At 37.9% G+C, this 21,648-nt stretch overlaps 1 pseudogene; it reads left to right on the top strand.

Annotated features, from left to right (window-relative positions):
* Positions 1-250: 250 nt before the first annotated feature.
* The window catches only part of LOC127079652 (wall-associated receptor kinase 2-like), a 98,811-nt pseudogene continuing 77,413 nt past the window's right edge, over positions 251-21,648 (top strand).

Raw genomic sequence — 21,648 nt, 5'->3', positions numbered from 1 at the left:
AATCATGTTTAATTTGATCATTCCATTATGTTCAAGAAAGCCATTTTAACTTTGCTTTTTTTAAATAACACTAAGTTCAATGAGAAGAAGTACTCATCAAACAAAATCCAAATATATATATATATATATATATATATATATATATAATATATATATATATATATATATATATTATATATATATATATATATATATATATATATATATATATATATATATATACGAACCAGAAAAAATAACAAGTTAAGCCATGGCTTTGGAATACTCAAAACAGCTGCTGCTGATGGTGGTTGTTTCTGTCTTTAATACAAAAGCAGCAACTCAACCACTGTCACGTCCAAATTGTCTAACAAAGTGTGGCTCGGTCACCATTCATTTTCCATTTGGAATCACATGTTAGAAAATTAATTTAATTTAATTTAATTTAATTTAATGTACCGAAACTATAATAGTAAACGAAATCATTTTTCTTATAAGTATTTTAAATACTCTCAAATATTTTAGTATTGAAATGCATGAATACTCCGGATAATTCAGTCTATACTCGAGTTTGCACAAAATCGATAAAAAACTCGAATATAGAAAAAAGTATCTGATATTTTAGTGATGAGAATGTATGTTTTTGTTATTATTTTTTTTGAATCCGAAATGAAGTATTTATAAGTCATATTGGTGTTGTTTCACAAGATTGCGACCTTTGGTGAAACAACTTCTTTTTATCAAGAGTTACAAGATTTTATCAAAAGTTACGTACTTTTACCAAAGTTACATTGTTTAGCCTACTACAACATTCTTCAAGAGTTGCATATTTTAATTCAGCAACACTTCACTAAGTGTTGTCTATTTCTAAATTCAAACCTACTACAACACTTCACAAATGTTATCTATTTCTGAATTCAAACTCACTGCAACACGTCATAAATATTGTATATTTCTGAATTTAAATCCAATGCAACACTTCACAAGTGTTACCTATTTTTGAATTCAAAATTAATCTTCACTTGAATATTTTCTTATCATTTTGGAACACACTTGAGATTATTAATTTTCAACTTTCACTTTGAGACGACAACATCTTGAAATTCGTATAGGTGAAGTTCATATTGTATCCTTTTCCATGAGACACATATCCTCGGTATTGAACTTCATTAAGAGTTTAAATAAAAATTCAACCCTCATTTTAAAGGTCATCATTATCACGAAATATCCGACAAACATTCAAATCAATGACTTTTTGTTATCCATTTAATCTTGAGGTTAATGTTCTGTTAACGTAAGATTGGGTTTTCACCGTTGTTGGAACTCTTACTCAAGGAGTTTCAACCTCATGCCTCTCGAGGTTGTGTTTACTCAGTCTCTGATCAGTGGCTTAGTAAATGGATTAGTCAAATTATAGCTCATTTGTATATAGGCGAGTGAAATAATTCCATATTTAATCAATTTTCTCACAAAGGAATGTTTAAGTCATACTTGCCTAAACTTTTTGTTATACACTTTTTGTATGCTCTAGGTAAAGTGGTTTGACTACTGCAATGTATTAACACCTTTTAAACATTATCGTTAGCCAATGAAACTTCCAACAGAAGGTCCCTCAGCCACTCAGCTTCTTCACCAGCAGAAGCAAGGGCCTCATATCGGTATATCCTTCTAATATGTTATGAAGTCCATTATAATGGAAACCAAGATTTTTGGTTTTCATAAGATAGCAGAAAATCCTAATGATAACCTTTCAGTGCTCACCATTTTGATTGCTAGTAAAATCTACTCATTTTACTAATTGCAAATGCAATGTCAGGTTTAATACATTGCATGTCCTTGCATATTTCAATTGAGCCACAACTCTTCCATCATTCTTTTGAAGTTTGACACTAGTATCAAATAGAGTACTCACTTTCTTGAAATGTAAGTGTTTGAACTTGTCAAATACTTTCTCAATATAATGTGTTTAACTAAGTTCACAACACTCACTATTTCCCTTTACTTTAATCCCTAAAAGTGTGCAAACTAATCCAAGATCATTCATGTTGAATATGGAAGTTTAAAACCTCTTTGTTTCTAAAATTCCTTTCATCTTGTTGCTAATGATCAATCATATAATCAATATGGAGACAAATGAATATCAAAATATTCTCAGACAACTTTGTGTATAAGCACCTGTAATAAGAATTAGATTAAGAATGTTTTTAGATAATCATGTATGATGATGCAAGAAGGTTTTTAGATGAAGTGAGAAATGAAATAATGAGCAATTTAAATTAGTATAGTATAAATTGCAATGAACACCTTGTTTATGTTCACTTGCCTCGAATCTTTACTTGAATTTATATGTTAAACCCTCTTAATCAACTTCATCATTTATGTGCATGACACTTTTGAAACCTTTCTTCTTTAATAATTGTCGTCTTCATCAAAATTGAACTAGATATAAGATGTATTATTCACAAATACTAACGCAAATGAAACTCTAATTTTCATTGTGCTTGCTACTAATACATGTAAGACCCTAATTTTGACCCTAAGATCCCTCATGGCATCATTACATTGCATTTGCATTGCCTCAAGGATCATAAGCATCTTGGTTCCCTTTGCCTTTGGGTTGGGACCTCTTGTGAGTGGTTTGAGATCACCAAGCATGCTTGAATTTTATATCATTGTTTTTCTCATTTTATTTACTAACCAAAAGCACAAAAATATGTCACTAACATTTCTTGTTTGAAGCTTGAGCAATCACAAGGTCTAAGGCTTCTAGGAGATCCTTTGTGCAATGATATGGTCAAGAAAAGAAAAAAAGCATGCATAGCAATGGTTCCCAAAGATCCCATCCATCAAATATGCCTCCCAAGTATCTCAATTCGTCATTTTTGATCAAGCAAATCAAAGGGTTTGAGGTGTGCTTCCCAAGGAAACCCTAATTCATCTATTCATCAACTATGCCTTGCTCATGAAGAAACCTTAGCCCATGGTCAAATACAATCAAGGGAAGTTCTTTAATTCATCATTTCATGCATATTTGAACTTATTTGAGTGTCCTCAATCATCAATTCATCAAGATATGAGGTTTGGACTTGAGAAGTTGATCAGTCAATTCATCTGACTATTTTGAAATACACTAAGACCTAACTTTTTATGTGTTCGTCAAATGTAAATGATCCCAAGAGAAAACATGTTCTTAAGAACACTATGAACAACTTTCATGTTCATCAAAAATTTATTTGAAGCTTGGAAGGTCATCATCCATTCCAAGACATTATAGGTCATATTGACTGAAACCCTAATTTTGGGTCAACTTCCCAAGAACATAACTCATTCATTTTTCATGATCTTGAGGTGGGATCAAATGCATTAGAAAGCTTAATGTGTCTAATTCAAATGTTATATTGAGAAAAATTTCAAAATCTCAAAAGAAATACATGTGATAATGCAAAATATTATAGGTCACTTTTGACCAAATGCATTGAAATGTGGAAAAGTCAAACTTCAAGTGCCCATAACTTCTTCATAAAAAATCCAAATGATGCAAAATTTGAGCCCAAATTGATTGTCTTGAAAAGATATACAACTTTAATGTTTAAGAGTTTATCATTTGGAGCTTGCATGATTGAGACAGAGGGGCTTGAACATTGGCCAAATTTGGAAATTTCACATATGCATGTTTTGCACCCTACACTTCAAGCTCAAATTTCATTAATTTCCAAAGACCAAATGAAGTTTTGATCAACATGACATTTAATCCTTATGCAATAAGATTTCCAACCATTACCCATAAGCCTATGTTTCAATTTTGGAAATATCATTTTCGAAGAGGAGAACTTTTAGTGCATTTTGGGAAAACTTAATTCAATTGCCATGCACGAGCTGATTACATCTAAATTACACGTCCATTTCATTCATTTATGATCTCAGCTTGCCAAATCAAGTGGAATTGGGCCCTCCATGCGCCTGTACAAGCCCATGCATGGAGGCCCTTTCCATTCATGCAAATTTGAAATCACACTTTCAGCATGGCTTTGGCTATAAATACATGGCATGTGAGCTCTCATTCTTCAACCTAATGGCGCCTAAACCTCTGATGAATTGAATCCACACCCCTACCAAAGGAACAAATCTCATTTTTCTCTAAAAATTTCAGATATGAATTTTGATTTCCTCGATTGAAATTTCAGATCTAAAGTTCCTAGACCTTTTTCATTTGATCCATAGAAGCTTTTGTTTGCAAAAGGAATCAAAGAGAGTGACTCAATTCTTCACAATTCAAAGGTTTTGCTCAACTGCATTTTGCTTCGAAACAACTCATATATGATTCCATTTGCCTTGATTTTATGTGATCTGAAGTCCTCTGCATAGAGGCATCATTGTTGTGTTCTTAATTTTTGAAATCAAGCAAGTTGAGTTGAACACCACCAAAGTTCCATCTCTGATTTCTCTCTCAATAGGGATCTAGAGTGGAATTGAGTGGCATAAGAGTGATGTACATCACTCCACATTTCGAATGGTACATGGATCGTGTATTTTAGTTAACATTTTTTGCCCTGCAAATTTTGATCTTTATCGGAGCTAGCCGGAGAAGACGGTGGCGCTGGCCACCGTCTGGTCTCCAGATCAGATCAGGACCATCCATTTCCATTTCCAGATCTAATCTCAGTTGTCCAACGTTATGACTTTATTTAATTCATTATGTTTCTCATTGACCTTGGACTATGGTACGCGCGCAGCTCATTGCCATTAGATCCTCCACGTCATTTAATGAGGTTCCATCCAACGCGTGTGGAGTTTTGTTATTTCTGAATTTATCCATTTTTATTTTTTAAATTCCATTTTATTTCTAAAATCCATATCTCTTTCATTATTGGTCCAAAAATTATGGGACCAATTGCATTATTTCTCTTTTAATTTCTAGTTTCTAAAAATGATTTTTAATATTTTTTATTTTATCATTTGCTATTTTTTAGTAATTTTCTCTTTTCTGGTAATTTTTAATTCATTTTAAATAGTTTTTGATATTCAAAAAATACAAAAATATTTTCTCAACCTCTTTGAATGATGATATATCTATGAAAAATATTCTCATTAATTTATTAATTGATTTGAGATTTATTTGAGATTTTAGTTCAATTAGGTTATTTTTATGCATTTTTAATTGATTAAAAATAATTTCTGACTTTTAAAAATGCTGAAATTTTTTGTCAAACTTTGTTTGACTTTGTTGAACTTGGGATAATTCACTTGGACTTTTCAAAGTTGATTTGAAGTGAGTTTGAAGTTTGACCTTTTTTTTTTTTTTTTAATTCAAGTCTTATTTTAATATTAAAAAATGCCAAAAATATTTTGTTTATTTCTTGACTTCTATTATTCATTTTGCTTCTGTTTTCTATTGTTTGACCTTGATCTTCTCTATCTTTGGTCAACACTTGTTGATTGATACATACCATTTCATTTAATGCACTTTATTTCTTCATTTCTTTCTTCTTCTTCTCCTTCTTCTTTTTCTTTTTTTTGATCAATGAGTTAAAATTGGTGGTTAGCATTGATTAGGGAGGTTTAATCTTCCTTGATTCAAATCTAATTCATCTTGATCATGGATCAAGTGAATGGCTTTGCATCAAGGATAGATTGCTTTCTAAATCATGCAAAAGACCTAAATCAATACAAGATCATTTCTCATCTTCGTTTTTGGCATGGCAAGTTGTTGGAGTTTGATTCACTAATCAAGACCTCTAACTTGTGTTGTTGCCTACATTATTATTGACCGGCCTCAGATAGTTGTGACTTCTACATAAGTCCAATTACGATTGCTTAACATAGCGCTAAATTTGCCTTATGGCACATTAACCACTAACACTAACCATTAACCATTAACATTTAATTCTTTCTTTTTTACATTTATGCAATTTACTATTCTTGTACATATTATTCATTTGCTTTTCCCCCTTTGCTCACTTAAGCACATGTTTATGTTAATGCAATTTGCCTTTTGCTCACTTAAGCACATAATTGTGTATATATCATTGTGTTTGTGTTTTGTTTTGATTGTTGTGGACCAAATGCAAAGAATTAGACAAATGGACTTAGACTTTAGGACTTCCCCTATGCAAATTTGGAGTCAAAGAGCAACTAGGAATTGGGCCTTTAGAGTGCTATAAAGTCAAAAGAGCAACTAGGCATGGAGCCTTTAGAATGCTATAAATGCTAAAGAGAACTTTGAAAGGACCAATTTTCTAAACTCTTACTTGTTGATTCTTGATTTGTTTGATAGAACTTTTTAATGTGTGTGTTCTTGTACCAGGGAGCCCAACATTGAGCCTAAGTGAGGAACCATTGCCATGAGTTTCTAAGAGAAAGAGATCTAAAAGCCATTGAGGAACTTTCCAAGAGCTTGTTTGATTATGTTGATTGCTTGAGCTTACTATTATTATGCTTGCATATTCCAAAGGATGGGAGCTACTTGGATCATCAATGTGATCTCAAGAGAGGAACTCCATTTGTGGTCTTGTTTCTTATCCCTTATCTCTTGTATGATTAGGACTTTGGCCATTCTTCTTCTTCCCTCCACTCTAACCCAAGCCAAAACTTTTGTGCAAACATTTAACACTTATTTTCAAACAATAGAAACCTAAGCCTTACGCTTTTGATTTTCAAACTTTCTTTTCATAACACTTATTTTGAATTGAACTCCTAAGTCAACTTTGACCATATTTTGTAAATATTTTTCATTGGTAAATACCACTCATTCAAATACCTTCTTGTGGTTTCAATGGCCACTCTCTTAATCAAAAAAATTTCATAACCTTTAGCTATTAGGTTTGAGTTATCCTTGAGGTAGATGTAATACTCACATATATCCTTAGTGATGGACAATGAGCCTTCCATGCTTATTATAGGGTTAACCCCTCACTAGCATGTTGAAGTTATCCTCACATGGTGGATTTGTGGTTTTAGGTTGAGTTTTCTCCTTTGGATAACAAAAGACCTTAAGGCTTTTGGACCAATCAATTCACCAACTCATTTTTGAAATTTTTACCCCGAACTACGAGGCTTTGATCCTAATATTTTTTAAGATGGTACGTAGGCAATGGGTTCACCATCCAAACACAAAATGTAAATAAACTTGTATATTCTCTTCTCATCTCTTCAATCATGTTTGCACAAACAAATTTTCACAAAATACCAACCTTACAACAAATGTGAAAAGGGCTCCCTAGGAGTACCTAGGATGTTTTGGGTGCTTAAAACCTTCCCATTGCATAACCAACCCCCTTACCCCGATCTCTGACATTTTACTAGTTTTTGATTCGATAAAACTTTTAGGTTTTTGTTCGCTTTCTAACCATTCCTTTGGATAAATAGAAGTGCGGTGGCGACTCGACTTGTATGGTTTACCTTAGATTTAGTCAATATCTCTAATGGACGAATACCCCGCTACAGAAAAGTGGCGACTCTGCTAGGGACATTTGCCTAGTGGGTTTTGCCTACTTTTCATATTTGTTTTATTGTTGTGTATATTATCTTGTGACATATTTTTGTGCAATTTGGGATTACTGTATTGTATGTAATGATTGAATTGCTTGAATATTAATTCTTTGTATGCTTGGTGATCTTTGTGAGATGAGTTCTATACCCGAACTCGAGTGCACTTAGGATAGGAGAATGGCATAGTCTTGTTGACTTGTGTGGAGTTATTCCTTAGCAAGTTGACTTGCAATCCCATTCACTTGGTGGAGGTCATGTTGGGATCAATAATGTCACACAAGTAGTTGTGGTTAGACATTATTCTTTCCAATATAGACCTTAGAAGCTAAGGACCTTAGTTTACCAAGCCCATCTTGGCCTATTCTTAGGATGTAGTGCGAAAGTCGTTCAAGTGTAAGATTTGATACGATTGTTACGCGATACTACACTCATAAGAGTCTCTCTTGAGAATATTTTTAGAATACGAGTAGTCGTTTATCCGATAATATCCGAAAGATGGGATGACGACTATGGGAACCTCTTGTAGAACATGTTTGGCAGGTTTAAACCCTAGTACACTCCCTTTGGGTGGTTCTTAACCGAGACTTCACGCTCGTGACTTGCAACAAACCCTTGATTCATGGTTGATCTGTTCTTGTATCCTTAATATCAATGGAACTTGGGTGTTGATAAGGTGTAAACCATAATCCACCAAAATGGATGATTGATATTAAGGATGACATGATCCATCCCATGACCTTTGTTTGGTGTGCTTTGCTTGATCCTTGAGTGTGATTGTTGCATTCATACATTCATGCACCCATTTGCATCCATATCATCAATAATAAGAAAATTTTCAAGGAACTTAAGAGATATTTGCAAATTTTCAAACATGGAAAGACAAAGAAGGAATACAAAGAAGTACAGTTTCAGACAACCCGACTTGAAAGAGCTAAGGAATTTGACATCCTATGTAGTAGATCCCTTGGGTTTCACGGCTCGTTTTGGGAAGCTTCTATCTATTCTGACTACTCAAGTGGACGAAGGATTGATGAGTGTATTGGTGCAGTTTTATGATCCCTTGTACCGTTGCTTCACATTTCCGGATTTTCAGCTTTTGCCCACGCTTGAGGAGTATGCCTACCTTGTGGGTATACCTATTCTAGACCATTTTCCGTTCAGTGGCTTAGAAAGTATTCCTACTTCTCAAGAGATACTTGGTATGTTGCATATAGATGAATCTCTGGTTGGTGCTCATATGACTACCAAGGGTGGAATTCAAGGTCTCCCTTCTGAGTTCCTCATTGCTCAAGCTACTATGTATGGGAAGGCCATGAGTGAGGACGCCTTTGAGACCATATTTGTACTTCTCATCTATGGGTTGGTGTTATTCCCCAACATTGACAAGTTCGTGGATGTGAACGTTATTAGGATTTTCTCTACTCTTAATCCCGTTCCGACTCTGTTGGGTGACACTTACTTTTCTTTGCATATGAGGAATGCAAAGGGTGGTGGTACCATTGTGTGTTGTTTGCCTCTGTTGTACAAGTGGTTTATTTCTCACTTGCCGCAGACGGTCGCCTTCAAGGAGAACAAAAGATGTCTACGGTGGTCCACGAGACTTATGTCTCTCACCAATGATGATATCTCTTGGTACAACCGTGTGTATGATGGTGTGTAGATTATCGACTCTTGTGGTGAATTCTCCAATGTGCCTCTTCTTGATACATGTGGTGGGATTAACTACAACCCTATTTTGGCACGTCGTCAGCTTGGGTTCCCCCTAAAGGATAAACCCAATAACATTCTGTTGGAGGGTGTGTTCTTTCAGGAGGGTAAAGATCCCCAAGGCTTGAAGGGTAGGATGGTCCACGCTTGGCGCAAGATCCATAGGAAAGGAAGGAAGAAGCTAGGTCCGAAGAACTGTATCGCTTTGGAGCCTTATAATTCTTGGGTTAGGAGGAGAGCTTCCGAGTACCTCGTGCCTTACGAGTATTCGAGACCTACACCTTTGGTTGTGGCTGGGCCTTCAACCCTCCCTGACCAAGGAGTAGAGGAGTTGAGAGACGAAGACCGTTCACGTGCTTGGATCCGTGAACAAAAGGAGTTGCTTCAGCAGATCAAGGAGAAGGATGCTTTGATAGAGTTCCTCGAGCATCAGGTTATAGATGATCCTGATGATGCATGGACTTCTCTACTTCCTCAGTATTCCAAGTTTTGGAAAAGGAAGTACGATCGACTAGCCAAGGAGAAGGCAGATATACGAGAGGGAGGTGAATAGGCTTCGTACATCTTATCTTCCTGTGTCTAGAGCTTTAGATGAGTGCTTCTAGGGATCCATAGGATATTCATTTTCCTTCTCTCTTGTATTGTATTTGGTTACCAAAACTGTACTTCTTTGGTGTAGAAATATTTCCAGATATTATTGATGAGATATTTCCATATGTGATAAATGTTTAATATTTCCAATATTTGCAAATAGAACTCTAAAAGTTCCTCTGATAAATAAAAATAAATCATATGCATTGCATGCATCATGTGCATCAGCAGGTTTTGCTCTAGGCTTCTTGTTCTATGGTCTAACTCTGTGTTCTTCATTTATTTTGAAGACAAGCTGACTCCCCGGTACTACACCAGAGCCAACATTTCAAGACTGATGGATCATTTGGAACAAGAGAACTGCGAGCTGAAGGAAGAAGTAGCCAGATTGACTGCCCTGATGGAGTCATTCATGGCTGCCCATAGCCAGTCTTCTCTGACACCTCCAACTCCTCCTTAGAGGACAATCATCTCTGAGATTGTCTCTTCAACTGTACCTGCAGCCAGCGCACACTTTGCTCCAACGGCCATGCCAGCCGAATTTCTGTGGGGGATGCCTCCCAATCTCATGCCTGAGGGTCCTGCACCCACTTTTGCTTCTCTGCCGGCATCTAGCCCGGTCTTTGCTGTTCCTCCTCCTGTCGTGCATACTATGCCCAGAGTAGACGACACCATCTATCATTCTGAGCCATCTGAGGGCCCAAATGTCTATGAAAAGAGGGACACTATGAACGACCAATTTCTTGAACTCCGCAAGGAATTGAAAACTCTCAGAGGAAATGATCTTTTCGGCAAGTCTGCTGTCAAACTCTGCTTGGTTCCTAATGTGAAGATTCCCGTGAAATTCAAGGTCCCTGACTTTGAAAAGTACAAGGGAAATACTTGCCCTCTCAGCCACCTGGTCATGTATGCCAGGAAAATGTCGACTCAGACCGACAACGACCAACTGCTCATCCACTACTTTCAGGACAGTTTGTCTGGTGCTGCCCTGCGTTGGTACATGGGCTTAGACAGTGCGAACATCCGATCCTTTAACGACCTTGGCGAGGCATTCGTCAAGAAATACAAGTACAACGTGGATATGGCTCCCGATAGGGATCAATTGAGGGCCATGTCTCAGAAGGACAAAGAAACATTCAAAGAATACGCTCAGAGGTGGCGAGAGGTAGCAACACAGATCGTGCCCCCGCTAGAAGAGAAAGAGATGACCAAGATCTTTTTGAAGACCTTGAGTTCTTTTTACTATGAGCGGATGATTGCCAACGCTCCTTCTGACTTCATCGAGATGGTGAACATGGGGATGCGACTGGAAGAAGGAGTCAGGGAAGGGCGCCTGACCAGAGAAGAAGGCTCTTCTACCAAATGGTATGGGACGTTTGGGAAGAAGAAAGATGGTGAGGCGCATGTTGTGACCTCCCATGTGAAACCAAGAAGACCCTCTGTGAGGAGGAAGACCGTGCGCCCGACCGGTAACCAGCACCAGGTGGCTCATATAGCACCTGTTTTCAGAGATAACCAACAGTTTCAGCATCACAATAGTAATCAGCAACAACCACATCCGCAATATCAACAACAACAGCACCGTCCTCAACAGCAGGCCTACCAGCCTCGAAATAGTAATCAAACCAGCACAAGTTACGAGAGGAAAAGGGTCACCTTTGATCCTATTCCGATGACATATGCAGAATTATATCCCTCTTTGATAGGGAGGACGTTGATTACACCACGAGACCCACCGGCTATACCTACTAACCCCCAGTGGTGGTATAAGCTCGAATTACATTGTGTTTATCATTCCGGTGCTCCCGGACATGACGTGGAAAATTGCTACCCTTTGAAGACCAAGGTTCAAGACCTTGTGAGATGTGGCGTTCTGTGTTTCGAGGACGTAGGTCCTAACGTGAAGAAGAACCCATTGCCCGAGCATGGGAAATCGATCAACATGGTCCAGGGTTGCCCTGGTAAATACAAGGTCAAATATGTCAGTCATATTCGACAATCTCTGGTCGAGATGCATTGATTGATGTGTGATTATAGTCATTATGAGCATGACCACGATAGATGTCGAGTCTGTTCTGTTAATCAAAGAGATTATCGCCAGGTGCGTAAAGATGTTCAAGAAATGCTGGATGAAGGAGTCATTGAGATCCTTCAAAACAGAAATGTTGACGAAGATGCTGATGAAGTCAACGTAATTTCTCCAGTATTCCGGATCCCTGAGCCTGTTATCATCAAGTATGATGGTAGCAAGCAGAAGGTTTCTCCTGCTTTGACCATTAAGCCAACCGGCCTTGTACCGTATTCTTCCGAGAAGGCGGTTCCCTATCGCTACAATGTTGTAGCATTGGAGAATGGGAAAGAGGTGCCCCTGCCCTCTTCATCTGTTGTTAATATTACCGACGTCGGTGGCCTGACCCGTAGTGGTCGTATTTTCTCGGCTCCGCCAAAGCCGCAAGTTGATGTTCGAAGAAATGATACTACTGATTATGCTGAATACCCGGTTGGGAATGCTGTGAACGCTCCGAATCCGGCACTTGTTGCTAAACCTGCCTTTATGTTGAAAACTTCTGTCTCTGTTGGCCTGAGTGGCAATGCGAAAGAAGACTGTGATGAGATGCTAAGGCTCATCAAGAGAAGTGAGTACAACGTTGTAGATCAACTTCTACGAATGCCATCCAAAATCTCTGTATTATCCTTGCTGATGAATTCAGAACCACACCGAGAAGCTCTGCAGAAGGTGTTGGATGTGGCGTATGTGGATCACGACATCACAATTGAACAATTCGACAGTATTGTTGCAAACATCACCGCTTGTAACAATTTAAGTTTTTGTGATGCTGATCTCCCCGAGGAGGGAAGAGACCACAACCTGGAATTACACATATCTATGAGTTGCAAAGATGGCGCCATGTCCAATATGCTGGTGGACACTAGGTCATCATTGAATGTGTTGCCGAAATCCACTCTTGCAAAGTTATCATATCAGGGGCCTCCTATGAGGCAGAGTTGAGTAGTTGTGAAAGCTTTCGATGGGTCTCGCAAAACTGTGATTGGAGAGGTTGATCTCCCAGTCAAAATCGGACCAAGTGATTTCCAGATTACCTTCCAGGTTATGGACATTCACACATCGTATAGTTGTCTCTTAGGCAGACCATGGATTCACGAGGCAGGCGCCGTGACATCCACCCTACACCAGAAACTGAAGTTTGTGAAAAATAAGAAGCTGGTGGTGGTAGGGGGAGAAAAGGCTCTCCTGGTTAGCCATTTGTCTTCCTTCTCTTATATAGACGATGAGGATGAAGTTGGAACGCCGTTCCAAGCTTTATCTATTGCTGAACCTATTAAGAAGGGAACTTCTTCGTTTGCTTCCTATAAAGATGCAAAGTTAGCCATTGAGCATGGTGCAACTGCTGGTTTGGGAAAAATGATTGAGCTGGAAGACAATAAATCCCGGGCTGGCATAGGCTATTCTTCTGGTGTCTTCAACAAGCAAGGGTTGTTCAGGAGTGGTGGATTTATCCACACCAGTCAAGATGAAGAGGCTGCTGCCATTCTGGAAGAAGATGAAGAGGATTCTGGAAACTTCATCATCCCTGGAGGGATCTACAATAATTTGGTCGTTGTGGATATTCCAACAGTTATCCATAAGTCAAAGTAATGTTCATTGTGTTTAAAAACCCTTCTCCCATGCCAAAAGGAGAAGTGATGACATTGTTGGCGCATAAATACAATGATATTTTCATTCAATAAATTCATGTTAAATGTTTGTTTTTTCAATTATTTTCCCTTTTCGCTTTTGCATGAAATTGGTGATCACATAAAACCCTAAAAAAATAGAATAAAATAAATCTTCTCATCTGCATAATGATTTGCCTTGTTTGAATTCTAAAATCTTTTATATCCAAAATCATTATGCAGGTTGATCAAACCCATTAAACATAATGATCCAACACAATCTCCCAACTTTGAGTTCCCTGTATTTGAGGCAGAAGAAGATGATGTTGAAGAGATTCCTGACGAGATTACTCGTCTACTTGAGCATGAAGAGAAGATTATTCAGCCGCATCTTGAGAATCTGGAAACAGTCAACTTGGGGTCTGAAGATTGTGTGCGAGAAGTGAAGATTGGGGCACTCTTGGAAGAGTCTGTTAAGAAGGGGTTGATTGAGTTGCTACGAGAATACGTCGATGTCTTTGCCTGGTCATATGAAGACATGCCTGGTCTGGATACTGATATTGTGCAACATTTCCTGCCTTTGAAGCCTGAGTGCGTGCCTGTGAAGCAAAAGCTCAGAAGAACTCATCCTGACATGGCAGTGAAGATCAAAGAGGAAGTTCAGAAGCAAATTGATGCGGGGTTTCTGGTGACTTCTACATATCCTCAATGGGTGGCCAATATCGTGCCCGTGCCTAAGAAAGACGGAAAAGTCCGAATGTGTATGGACTATAGAGTCTTGAATAAAGCTAGTCCGAAAGATGATTTCCCTCTACCACATATTGATATGTTGGTAGATAATACAACTAAATTCAATATCTTCTCATTTATGGACGGATTTTCCGGATATAATCAGATTAAGATGGCACCCGAGGATATGGAGAAGACAACATTCATCACACCTTGGGGAACATTCTGTTATCGAGTGATGCCCTTCGGTTTGAAGAACGCCAGAGCCACGTATCAACGAGCTATGACTACCTTGTTTCATGATATGATGCACAAGGAGATCGAGGTGTATGTTGATGATATGATTGCTAAGTCCAGACCGGAAGTTGAGCATGTAGAGCACTTGTTGAAGCAGTTTCTACCTCAACGGCGATGTGCTTTATAAGAGAAATTTTGACATGGTTCTGCTCAGATGCGTGGATAGACACGAAGCAGACCTGTTAATGACTGAGGTCCATAAGGGTTCATTTGGTACTCATTCCAATGGACATGCCATGGCTAGAAAGATGTTAAGAGCAGGCTATTATTGGCTGACAATGGAGTCTGATTGCTGCAAATATATGAAGAAATGCCACAAGTGTCAGATTTATGCGGATAAGATTCATATTCCTCCGACACTTCTGAATGTAATTTCATCATCATGGCCTTTTTATATGTGGGGAATTGACATGATTGGCATGATAGAGCCGAAAGCGTCCAACGGTCACCGATTTATTCTCGTAGCAATTGATTACTTCACCAAGTGGGTTGAAGCGGCATCATATGCAAACATGACCAGGCAGGTGGTTGTGAAGTTTATCAAGAATCAACTTATATGCCGTTATGGTGTGCCAGACAAGATCATTACTGATAATGAATCTAACTTGAATAACAAGATGATGAAAGAGCTGTGTAGCGAGTTCAAGATTGCGCATCATAGTTCTTCTCCTTACAGACCCAAGATGAATGGGGTTGTTGAAGCTGCTAATAAAAATATCCAGAAGATTATCCAGAAGATGGTTGTTACGTACAAAGATTGGCATGAGATGTTGCCATTTGCTTTGCATGGATACCGCACATCTGTCCGCACTTCAACAGGGGCAACCCCTTTCTCTCTTGTTTACGGCATGGAGGCTATGCTCCCAGTAGAGGTGGAGATCCCATCAATGAGAGTCTTGATGGAAGCCAAGTTGACTGATGCTGAATGGGTTCAGAGTCGTTACGACCAGCTGAATTTGATTGAAGAGAAGAGATTGACTGCCATGTGTCACAGTCAGTTATATCAGCAAAGGATGAAGAAAGTCTTTGATAAGAAGGTCAAACCTCGTGTGTTCCGAGAAGGTGGTCTTGTGCTCAAGAAGGTCTTGTCTTTCGCGCCCGATTCCAGGGGCAAGTGGACTCTAAACTACGAAGGTCCATATGTTGTTAAGAGAGCCTTTTCAGGCGGTGCTTTGATACTTACAACTATGGATGGGGAGGATTTCACTCATCCTGTGAATTCAGATGCAGTCAAGAAATACTTCGCCTAAAATAAAAACATAATAGCTCGCTAAGTTGAAAACCCGAAAGGGCGGCTTAAGCAAAAATGAGCGTCTCGGTGGATTGAAAACCCGAAAGGGCGATCCAGGCAAAAGTTAGAGACATAAAAAATGAATATGTATCCCGCTAGATTGAGTACCTCATCCTGGGGCAATCTAGGCAAAAATTAGGGATTTGGCAAGTAACTACATCCCGACAAGACTTTGTTCTACAAACTATCATCTGTCAGAGATTCTCGCTCAGTCATCATCAACTGAAGCTTCAAATACAGCGGATTCGGAGTTGGTGGAGAAATGGTCATTATGTTCAATGTAGCCCTTTTCCAATATATATCACCAATTTCAAATTTGTAAAGATCTATGGAGCCTTGCCATTTGCAGTATACCATTCCATCAAATAAATTTGAGCCTTTATCCAATTATTTGCACTCTTATTTGTTTCTATTCAACAAATGTTTTGCATATTTTAATTGAGAAATATCGTTGTTTTAAATAAATAAATTTTTCATAACTTGTTTTTTTAACAAAGTGAACATTCACAATGATAAAAAGATACTTGGGATGTCTTCAATGCTCTCCCGAAGATGGTATGATTCCCAACAGGGTGAGACATTTGTTCATATTCCTGGCATGATTGTATCCCCTTCCTTCAGAGCCTGTTTGTGGTTTTCTCCCAAGCAGAGTGTTTGGTAAAGATATTCATCCCTCTTTCCTTCGGCAGAGTAGTGATCCTTCCTCCTCAGCAGGTGTGATCTAGTTGATAGTACAGTATTTGGTGATCCTCGGAAACTTCTGATTGATGGTTGTTCCCCACGGAGATCAATCCTCCCGTTTGATAAGTTCCCCAGTAAAGTTGCTTCTACGGAGGAGTTTATCTGTGCGATGATCCTGTCCCCAGTTGGAATAGCTGATGTTCATTCCCCTGCAGAGATCTTTGTTTCCTGGTATCTCTTGCCCCTCATCAGATTGGATGTTTTCCGTTGGGCCTGGCTTTCTCTCTTGAGATGTAGTACCGGATGTTTGTTCATTCGTTGGACCTGTTTGTGTCAGAAATGTCTATTTGTCAGTATTCATCATATATAAACCACGCATATATGCATATTTTTAACATTCAGATATTCATGTTGCATTCTTTGCCATATACCTTTGTTTGTTATCTCCTGCTAGTGGGTAATATGTTTCCCCAAGCAGATGTTTGTGTCTGATCTCCCCATGAAGAGTAAGCCCATAAGCAGAAAGTGTGTATCCTTTCTTTCATACTCCCCACTGAGTTATGTCCTCGTGGATGATGGTTGTTTCTGTTTCCTTCCAACACATATACCGGGATGGAGTTCCCCCCTGAGTTATATCCTCATAGGGGTGAGTCTTGTTTCATCATGCCTCTCTAGTTTGTTCCTAGGTTGGCTTTTTGCGTCTTCCCTTTACATTTCACCATAGTTTAGATGAATGATTGCTCAGTAACCAGTAATTATCCATATTTTCCTCGGCGGAGTCTATGGTTTTCTACCCTCATACCAGTAGTTGTAAACCCTATTTTTATCCCCTTTGCAGAGTTAACCTTATTTTTGTTCATCCTAACTGATGACGGTTACTCTTCCGTGGTTTTCTACCCAGTATTGGTAGATGTAATCCCCTCCTTGACGGTTATCTTTATCCAATATTCGGTATCGATATTCCTTCACCCTTCTGAGTATATCTCCTAGTAACCGGTGATATATCTCCCGGATCATTGGCTTTGTCAATGTATCCCCATCGAGTCATCTTTCATTTCCCGTTTGTCGGTAATGATTGTTTCTCCCTTTGTGATTGTTCATCATTTTATACCTAGTATTTGGTATCCCGATGCCCTTTCCTTTCGGTCGATTTGTCCTTTATTAACCCAGTAACTGGTTGTGGATAATCTTCCATGCGAGTATGTTATCTATGTTCTGACGGTAATAGATAATATATCGCATGCACTCTTTGGTCGAAGTCTTTTGCCCTTCCCCCAGTCGAGTAAGATTCGTATCCCCGTTTGTGGAATTGAATGCCCATCTTGCAATCGAGTTTGCTTTTCAGCCCTCTTTTGGATGATGAGTGTCTTGGAAATATTCCCCAATTCACGCCTTGGTCGGTCACTTATTATATGCCCAGTAAACGGTATCTCTGGTGTTCCTTCCTCTCTGCTCCCTATTATGACTTTTTGTCCCCTGTGGAGTCAAATTTTCCTGAGTTGAAATATACCTTTTTAGGTTTTCCTCAGATGATTTCGGATGTTTGATATCTCTCACCTTTATACCAGTATTAGATATTCATTCTCCCCGAGCATGTTGCTCTTTCACCCTCATACCGGTGTTTTGATCACATGTCTCCTTGAGCTTATTACCCAATAACCGGTAATACCTCATTTTGTTGTTTCCTCAGCTGAGTTTCTCTTTGGACTTTGCCCCATCAGGGTCCTTTGTGGTTTTTCCCCAGCGAAGTCCCTTTGTGGATTCTCCCAACCTGAGTCCGGATTTTTATCCGAGGTATCCTTTATGGATAATTTTACTGTATTGGCATATTCCCCAACACATGCACCTTTGAGTCAGCTCAAGTCCTTCCATTGATTTATTTTCATGGAATCTCTCTCGTGTCTCGGTAAGTTCTAAGTCGTGACCTGCTCACGCAATTTATCTCCTTTTCTATCCCCATTAGAGTCCCAGAGTTTCTGTCCCATGGAGTGAATTACTCATATGGATTGTCAGTTTCTCCGGATTTCTTTTCGTCTTTGTGGACACATATCCCCACAGAGTATTACCTTTTTGCATACATACATTTGCATCATGAGGTCTCTTAGGGACCAAAATTCGTCCCTTTGTTATTATTTAAGCCCATTCTACCTCGTCGAGACGAAGATTTTAACCTTCACTTCTCCGGCTAGAATGACCTTAAATAGGGGCATCTGTAAGACCCTAATTTTGACCCTAAGATCCCTCATGGCATCATTACATTGCATTTGCATTTCCTCAAGGATCATAAGCATCTTGGTTCCCTTTGCCTTTGGGTTGGGACCTCTTGTGAGTGGTTTGAGATCACCAAGCATGCTTGAATTGTATATCATTGCTTTTCTCATTTTATTTACTAACCAAAAGCACAAAAATATGTCACTAACATTTCTTGTTTGAAGCTTGAGCAATCACAAGGTCTAAGGCTTCTAGGAGATCCTTTGTGCAATGGTATGGTCAAGAAAAGAAAAAAAGCAAGCATGGCAATGGTTCCCAAAGCTCCCATCCATCAAATATTCCTCCCAAGTATCTCAGTTCATCATTTTTGATCAAGCAAATCAAAGGGTTTGAGGTGTGCTTCCCAAGGAAACCCTAATTCATCTGTTCATCAACTATGCCTTACTCATGAAGCAACCTCAGCCCATGGTCAAATACAATCAAGGGAATTTCTTTAATTCATCATTTCATGCATATTTGAACTTATTTGAGTGTCCTCAATCATCAATTCATCAAGATATGAGATTTGGACTTGAGAAGTTGATCAGTCAATTCATCTGACTATTTTGAAATACATTGAGACCTAACTTTTTATGTGTTTGTCAAATGGAAATGATCGCAAGAGAAAAAATGTTATTAAGAATACTATGAACAACTTTCATGTTCATCAAAAATTGATTTGAAGCTTGGAAGGTCATCATCCATTGCAAGACATTATAGGTCATATTGACTGAAACCCTAATTTTGGGTCAACTTCCCAAGAACATAACTCATTCATTTTTCATGATCTTGAGGTGGAATCAAATGCATTGGAAAGCTTAATGTGTCTACTTCAAATTTTAAGTTGAGAAAAATTGCAAAATCTCAAAAGAAATACATGTGATAATGCAAAACACTATAGGTCACTTTGGACCAAATGCATTGAAATATGGAAAAGTCCAACTTCAAGTGCCCATAACTTCTTCATCAAAAATCCAAATGATGCACAATTTTATCCAAATTGATTTTCTTGAAAAGATCTACAACTTTCATGTTGAAGATTTTATTATTTGGAGCTTGCATCATTGAGACAGAGGGGCTTGAACATTGGCCAAATTTGGAAATTTCACATATGCATGTTTTGCACCCTACACTTCAAGCTCAAATTTCATTAATTTACAAAGCCCAAATGAAGTTTTGATCAACATGACATTTATTCCTTATGCAATAAGCTTTCCAACCATTACCCATAAGCCTATGTTTCAATTGTGGAAATATCATTTTCGAAGAGGAGAACTTTTAGTGCATTTTGGGAAAACTTAACTCAATTGCCATGCATGAGCTGATTACATCTAAATTACACGTCCATTTCATTCATTTATGATCTCAGCTTGCCAAATCAAGTGAAATTGGGCCCTCCATGCGCCTGTACAGGCCCATGCATGGAGGCCTTTTCCATTCATGCAAATTTGAAATCACACTTTCAGCATGGCTTTGGCTATAAATACATGGCATGTGAGCTCTCATTCTTCAACCTAATGTCTCCTAAACCTCTGTTGAATTGAATCCACACCCCTACCAAAGGAACAAATCTCATTTTTCTCTAAAAATTTTAGATATGAATTTTGATTTCCTCGATTGAAATTTCAGATCTAAAGTTCCTAGACCTTTTTCATTTGATCCATAGAAGCTTTTGTTTGCAAAAGGAATCAAAGAGAGTGACTCAATTCTTCACAATTCAAAGGTTTTGCTCAACTGCATTTTGCTTCGAAACAACTCATATATGATTCCATTTGCCTTGATTTTGTGTGATCTGAAGTCCTCTGCATAGAGGCATCATTGTTGTGTTCTTAATTTTTGAAATCAAACAAGTTGAGTTGAACACCACCAAAGTTCCATCTCTGATTTCTCTCTCAATAGGGATCTAGAGTGGAATTGAGTGACATAGGAGTGATGTACATCACTCCACCTTTCGAATGGTACCTGGATCGTGTATTTTAGTTAATATTTTTTCCCTGTAAATTTTGATCTTCATCGGAGGTAGCCGGAGAAGACGGTGGCGCTGGCCACCGTCTGGTCTCCAGATCAGATCAGGACCATCCATTTCCATTTAAAGATCTAATCTCAGCTGTCCAACGTTATGACTTTGTTTAATTCATTATGTTTCTCATTGACCTTGGACTATGGTACGCGCGCAGCTCATTGCCATTAGATCATCCACGTCATTTAATGAGGTTCCATCCAACGCGTGTGGATTTTTGTTATTTCTGAATTTATCCATTTTATTTTTTAAATTCCATTTTATTTTTAAATCCATATCTCTTTCATTATTGGTCCAAAAATTATGGGACCAATTGTATTATTTCTCTTTTAATTTCTAGTTTCTAAAAATGATTTTTAATATTTTTTATTTTATCATTTGCTATTTTGTAGTAATTTTCTCTTTTCTGGTCATTTTTAATTCATTTTAAATAGTTTTTGATATTCAAAAAATACAAAAATATTTTCTAAACCTCTTTGAATGATGATAGATCTATGAAAAATATTCTCATCAATTTATTAATTGATTTGAGATTTATTTGAGATTTTAGTTCAATTAGGTTATTTTTATGCATTTTTTAATTGATTAAAAATAATTTCTGACTTTTAAAAATGCTGAAATTTTTTGTCAAACTTTGTTTGACCTTGTTGAACTTGGGATAATTCACTTGGACTTTTCAAAGTTGATTTGAAGTGAGTTTGAAGTTTGACCTTTCTTTTTATTTTTAATTCAAGTCTTATTTTAATATTAAAAATACCAAAAATATTTTGTTTATTTCTTGACTTCTAATATTCATTTTGCTTCTGTTTTCTATTGTTTGACCTTGATCTTCTCTATCTTTGGTCAACACTTGTTGATTGATACATACCATTTCATTTAATGCACTTTATTTCTTCATTTCTTTCTTCTTCTTCTCCTTCTTTTTTTTCTTTTTTTTTTA

Source organism: Lathyrus oleraceus, chromosome 5, assembly GCF_024323335.1.
Source record: "Lathyrus oleraceus cultivar Zhongwan6 chromosome 5, CAAS_Psat_ZW6_1.0, whole genome shotgun sequence".
Taxonomy (NCBI): domain Eukaryota; kingdom Viridiplantae; phylum Streptophyta; class Magnoliopsida; order Fabales; family Fabaceae; genus Lathyrus; species Lathyrus oleraceus.
The sequence above is the reverse complement of the archived record's forward strand: the minus strand, read 5'-3'. Positions and strand labels throughout refer to the sequence as shown.